The sequence below is a fragment of the Phalacrocorax aristotelis genome, chromosome 12, assembly GCF_949628215.1.
Source record: "Phalacrocorax aristotelis chromosome 12, bGulAri2.1, whole genome shotgun sequence".
NCBI classification, from domain to species: domain Eukaryota; kingdom Metazoa; phylum Chordata; class Aves; order Suliformes; family Phalacrocoracidae; genus Phalacrocorax; species Phalacrocorax aristotelis.
In genome coordinates this window covers 22,087,851-22,094,560 of record NC_134287.1, presented here as the reverse complement: position 1 = coordinate 22,094,560, position 6,710 = coordinate 22,087,851, and positions in this window count along the sequence as shown.

Genomic DNA, 6,710 nt, shown 5'->3' with positions numbered 1-6,710 from the left:
AGGCAGGGAGGCCGCGCGCTCTGTTCATGCAACATAATCTTTTGCTTCAAGAGCAGCATCAAGGCAGTATTTTCCAACGAGCTTGACACAGGAATGCTCACACCATAAAGTAACAGCAGGTCATTTAAAGTATACTCTTAAAAAAGTACGATAGGGCAGGTTGGTTGTCGTTCTTACCATTCAGATCAGGCTGCTGTTCAGGACCGACATATTACCATTTTCCTTCATATTTGCCAAGATATCTGTTGAAAAGAATCGGATACAATGTCAACCCGAAATTAGATTTTCACTCTTCAAGCTCGCTGCCCATAAATATGCAGGTGTTACAACTCACGTCACTGGAACCAGGATTACCACTGGTGATGGGGAATCACACTGTGAAGAAATGGAACAGGATAAGAAGAGTGAATATTTCATTTTATTTTGTCTAATAATACTTCTGTCCTTTTGATGCGGAAACAGGAAAAAAAAATTAATCCAAAATACTGTCTTACCTCAGTGTTGTTAAAAAGATAGTCATAAAGGATCCTGAAGAATGTTTACCGTTCTTAGAAATGCAATGCAAAATTCTGACACATAATCATCAGCAATATTTTCTCTGAAATCTGAAAAAGCACAGCAGAAGATAACCCAAAATAAAGCATTAATAACCCCATTGAGTTACTGTCTTTTCTCAAAGAATATTTTTAAGAAAACAGAAGCATATAAGGACTTCTGAAGAAAAAGAAAAAAGATGTAAAAATACATGCCTTGTAGAAACAAATTCTAGTTGACGTGAAGTGCATTGCTGCCACGTTGCACAAACAGCCGCTCACGGGAAAGGCCCGAAGGCAGCCTGGGACACCACAGTAGAGTAACAGGCCACCTAAAAACAGACTCAGCTTTAAGATTGTTCTCAGACCACCCTAAATCTTCATATTCTGTGATTCTGTGAATACGGTTGTTTTTTCAACCACTTTTGGAAAGCAGGTAGGGAAATTTTCATCTAGCTGAAAATTTTGGTAAAGTCTTCTTCATTGTCTACATGTTCAGTGCTTATTAATTTACTGCTTTACCAGAGAGAAAAAGTAGTTTAGGACCAAACTTTTGGAACAAATTAGAAGTATTTTAACAAGATTCTAAACAAAGTGTATCGGTCATGAAGTGAGATCACCATGGTTTATTCGTCTTAACAGTGACAGGTTCGTCTTAGCTGGTATTGTGATAAAAGCAGCAAATCGAAAAGATTTCACAGCCATGATAAAGAAGTATGAGAACCTCAGCTCTGTTCACTGATTGCTGCATCTCTCAGATGATTTGGGATGAGTGGAGGGAAGAAAGTCTAATGCTGTATATTTTCTCTGGCATTTTAACCTGACAGAAAACCAGTGGCATAATCAGAAATTAGTAAGAACAGAAAATCTTTGGAGAAAGCATATTTGGGATTTTATGTCATATTTTGCTGAGTTTCAGAGCTTTTAGAAATTACTGCTCCTTTCAGTCACAAAGCAAGGAAAAAACTACAGGCATTTTGTTCCCATAAAGTACTTGTTTCAAAAAAAATTATTTTGCTTAAATTCCAAATTCTTGTGTTAGATAAAAAGTCCCACAGATTGCCCGATTTTATTTTACATTTCAGATCATTCAAAAAGCCCATAGTAAATAATCTAGAACATTGAGCAAATAGCACATAACCCGCTCCTGCAGCTCTTTCATGATGAATGAAAAGCGTTAGACCATAGAGTGGTGTAGGACTCAGCACTGTGCCCTTAGTAAGACTAAAATACGTAATTCCGCAAACAAATCTATTTTCTGATGGTAAATTCTTTTGCTTTTTAAGTTCCCTAGCGCCACACAAAATGCGCATTCTGTTTGATCTAAGCCACCCATTCGATTAAAGCCAGTCTTACGTTTGTGGAAAAGACCGTCATTTTTGCAGTAAGAAGACACGCTGTCGTAGCCTGATTAACTCTTGGTTTATTATTTGCTGTCTGTATTGTTGGTCCCATTGCCTGACCCTTTCTCAACAATCGGAGCTGCTTTTTTGCTGTGAAGGAACTCGGCGCCGATCGTGGCCTACACGCTGCCCCGGCCGGCGCGGTGCAGGATGGAGGGCGTGAGTGCTCCCTAGTCTGTGGGCCAAAGCGCGATGACACGACCACGCTTTAGGAGTGACTCGCCCTCCTTCAGCTGTAGGACAGATGTAACTTCTGGAAATAACCGTCTTCCCCTGTAGCCGATGTCAACTACAGCTATGTCACATAATTTAAAACCTCATTCTTTAATAAGGTTCACAAGAACTTTTCAAGGTTCATTTGGAAGGTAAAAACAAGGATTGCTGTTAAAAATGTATAGGCCCATGGAGACACAGGAGAACTAAATCTCCCTAACATTAGGCTATATTTCTGGGCATCCCATATGGAGTATTTGGCAGCACGGTCCCAGGGAAACCTCGGGCTTCAATGACTCCAGATTGAACAACAGGCAGCGGGCCAAATTAATCTGGCAAGCCTCCCATAGTGCCCAGTTGATCTACTGCTCACCTCAAGTTGCAAAGAACTGGATTGCAGAGGCGATATCCAAATCGGGAGGAAAGAAAACCTGAAGGCGCGGCACGCTGCAGTGGTGTGGGCGGTCACTCCCGAGTGCCGCTCGTATTTTCCAGCCCTGCCTGAATAAGTCAGTTTACAAAAGAATTGTGTCTTGGTTTACATTTGCTAATTACCATATTGTAGTGCTGAAGTACTGAAATGCATATTCCTTACAGACACGGGTTCTATTCCATTATATTCAAGCTGGGAATTCCCCGTAAAATATTGATGTGTTTTAACATAATTCTTGTTCTAGCCAGTCCCTGAACCCACAACTTTATGTGTGGCAGAAAAGTTATGGCTGCTTAACACTATTTTCCTGAGCCGTGCTTAGACAAAGGCACAACCGTAGAGAGAGTATGTAATTCTGGCTTGAAGAAATCAATGTAGCTGGAAGCTGCTAAGTTTTCGGGTATATATAAGCTATGTTTTGATACAAAAATAGTATTTATTAGTACATGTACAGTGTAAAATAGAAGCTAATACCTTTATGCCTAAGCAACACCTTTTCTTATCTGGTTACATCCTTCCTCTCTGCTGATACATCATCAGCTGTACTTTTGGGAATTTAGTCTGTCCTTTGCTACAGAAGACTTCTTATTACGCACTCATTCGGCATCCTGTTCATACAGAGTGATTAAGAATAGCGCATTTTTGTCCATTCTTGCAAAGCCAGCTTCTTGGGCGTATGAACTGGTGAGATTTACTAGACTGTACAAGTTAAGATTGATCCTAGAAAAAAAGCCCTGGTTAGAGGAGATGGTTGTATTCAAAGTCAAATTAAAATTTATATTAAAACAGATTACTTTTGGTGATAAAATTCTTTTATTTTTGAGTGTGGGTTTTTCCCCAGGGGCCTTGACTGTGACTACAGGATGACACAATTAACACGTAAGGTTCTCTCCCTCCTTAGAAAACTGCTGTCAGTCACGGCAGGATTGTGAGCTGTGTAGCGAGAGATGTCCAAGGGCGACAATCTGCTTTCACTGAACCAAAGATCAGTACATGTGTGCAACCACAGGTTCGCACCGCTCTTGTTGGTTCAGGGAAGGAGGCTTTACTGTGCCCTTTTATTCTGGGGAGTTCGGAGAGCCTTGAGCAAGAGGAGAATAAAGCTCGGCTGTGACAAGCACGTGTGAGATGATTATAAAGGGTGAAAAATGACAGATTGAGATGATGAGCATAGAAAACTCATAATAATTAGAGGGTACGAGCCAGGAGGAGGGTGCTGACAGTGGTGAGAATGCATAATAGGCTTCTGAAAGGAACCTTTCGTGATAAGCAAAAATGTGATCCAGTGTTCTATTTTGACTTTTGGATGAATGACACAAGATAAAATGAAAAATGCTTTAGTCTGGAAGAACGTATAGGTTTGGGAGGTGAAGAGATTGTGTAGTACGAACGCTGCAAAACAAAGAGCAAATATTCTGAAACAAGACAGGAATTCACTTTAAGACGTGTCAGGTCGTAGTATAATAGCAGCGGGAAAAGGCTATGACAGGTCACTGGTTTTCTTGATTAAATGTCAGTAAGAGTTGTATACACAGAATAAAACAAAATGAGGGGAAATTTAGCAGGACATCAAATGCAGCAAACATGGAAATACTGACATTTTCATCTAGGAAAATGGTAAAATTAGGGTCCCGGTTGAAGACCTAACGATACCCGTTTGCTTTGGACCGAGGACGTGAGCAAACCCGTCTGTAACTGCGGAGTTCCCACAGTCACGAGTGTTTCTCTAACGGCATGCAGCAAGGTGTGAGATGAACAGGGCGGAAGGTGTGACAGGTCTGTGACGGCTCAGTCTGTTTGCTAAGGGTAAACACGAACACAGGGCGACGGGATTTTTACTGTGAGGGTGGCCAAACGCTGGAGCAGGCTGCCCACAGCGGCTGCGGAGGCCCCGTCCCTGGAGGCACAGGCTGGGCTTGAGCAGGGGGGTGGGCTAGATCTCCTCAAGAGGCCCCTTCCAACCCAAATGATTCTGTGAAATTCTTCTCCTTTTAAATTACCTGGTTCTCCATGAAATGACGGAGTTAACAGCACAGCGCGGAGAAACATTCAGCAAATAAGCTTCATGGAGGAAATGGAAAAAAATGAGAGAAGAATGAGAAGACTTGTGAGTCCACAGTTTCTCCAGATACAAGAACACCAAGTCTAAGAATGGGATTTTGGGGCGATACAAAGTAATTTCTCTGCAAAAAAAAGTGCAAACTACTTCAGGTAAAAAGGCAGAGAAGTCCCAAGAGGCAAAGGGGTCTATGAATTCAGCAAGTGCAAATAGAATTGATGGTCTGTGGATGGCAACGGTGGGGGGGGGGGGGGGGGGGGGAGCTTGCTCTGATCACCAAAGTAAATCCCCATTCCTTCCCTGGAGGGTTTGGGTTTGTTTTGGTCAGAAGACAAGGTGTATCCCCAACTGAAAAGATAAGACACTGCATTCGGAGGCGAATTCATGTAAATGTCAGCATGTCTTCTGTTTTTAGCCTCTTAGTTCCGAAGGTGCCTTGAAAAGGTTTGTAAATTATACATCCTCTGCCTTTGTTACTGAACTCTTAAGATCTGGAGATTGTAACATTTGCATTTTTACTTCAGGCCAGGCAGCCTTCACAGCGCAATTAATCACCTCCCAAGATCACCCTTTTGGATTTGCGTGACTATTCTCCACAAGTCACTGAAGTGAGCTTTCATATTCTTTACCGCGCTCTTTACGAAGCTGAGCTTCTTCTCATTCAGAAAATCTCAAATTCAGAGAACTGATACCCAGTCTGTTCACCCAGGTACCACCTAACCCCGCAGTTCGTACGTCAGATGAGACTTGTCTAGTGGAACTGCCACTTCCAAACCTCACACCTGCAGGAAAGGATCCCCCGCCACATGTCGACACATTTAGATGGATGTGTCGCAAAATGCGTGGGTTTTATAGTGCATCCTGTTGTTCTAAATGTGTGAATATAAACGGGAAGCCAGTCCACAACGTGAGCTATACTGGCAAGACACATAAATAGGCTCTGGGGGTGGAATTGGAAGCTGGCTTTGAAATAATTAAATAAATCTGATGTGATGTGAATGGATTTGGGTTTGGTTCAAACTCCGGAATGACTTATGCTTCAGATGTTCTGCAAACTGGATTACCCAGATTTAGGGTTATTTTTCTATCAGGCATGTCGAATGCTAAATTAAAAAAAAAAAAAAAAAAGAATCTCTGGATTATTTTTTTGTGATACGCCCTCAGGCTCAAAGAATGTGACAGCATATACTGTATGTACAACTGGATCCGTGGTGAAGAATAAGCTCTGGAAGGAATGAATGCCAGGGATAGCTTGACAGTACATGTTCTCTCCTGCAAAATAGCTTGATTTAGCAGAGCAGAAAAGACAAGCAGTATATTACACCCTCCCGACTGAGGAGATCATCTCTTGCTGGCCTCAAGACCCAGCAAAAGTAAAATGAAGGACTCCAATTTTATCTGCAACATACAGCGCCGGCGCGTGACAAGCACTGTTGAGGTCTGCTCAGTCACACCTCCACCCTCGCATTTTGTTTTTCCCCTTTTGGTAGGAGACAGAGGATGCAGAAGGCACTTTGGCTTCATTAAAGAAAGGCCTCGTCCTCTAGAAAATAATGTCCTGTTGATCTCTTCAGAGTTAATCTGAAACAAGGATGTGCCCATTGTGGATTGCCGTGCAGTTTGAGCGGCCAGCTCTCGGGTCTACACCTGTGTGAATGATTTTGGTCTCCTGCTGTCGGGGGTTGGAATTTGCAAATGATCCTTGGAAGCTTCTGAATGATTCTGTTTGGAAATTGGACATTTCTATATTGAAACTTGGGTACTTTTCTGAAATAGTGATGGGCAGCTCACCACCTGTCCTCCCAACAGGAGGGGTGACTTGTACTAGGCGGTGACGGAACAATGTGCAGCAGCCAGGGTAGGAGGGCAGCAGGTTGGTGCGTGTCCCTTAATCATAGAATCACAGAATCATTAAGGTTGGAAAAGACCTCTAGGATCATCAAGTCCAACCATCAACCCAACACCCCCTGAAGTGCCACATCTACACATCTTTTAAATACCTCTGGGACGGTGACTCCCCCACCTCTCTGGGCAGCCTGTGCCAGTTCCTGACCGCTCTGGCAGGGAAG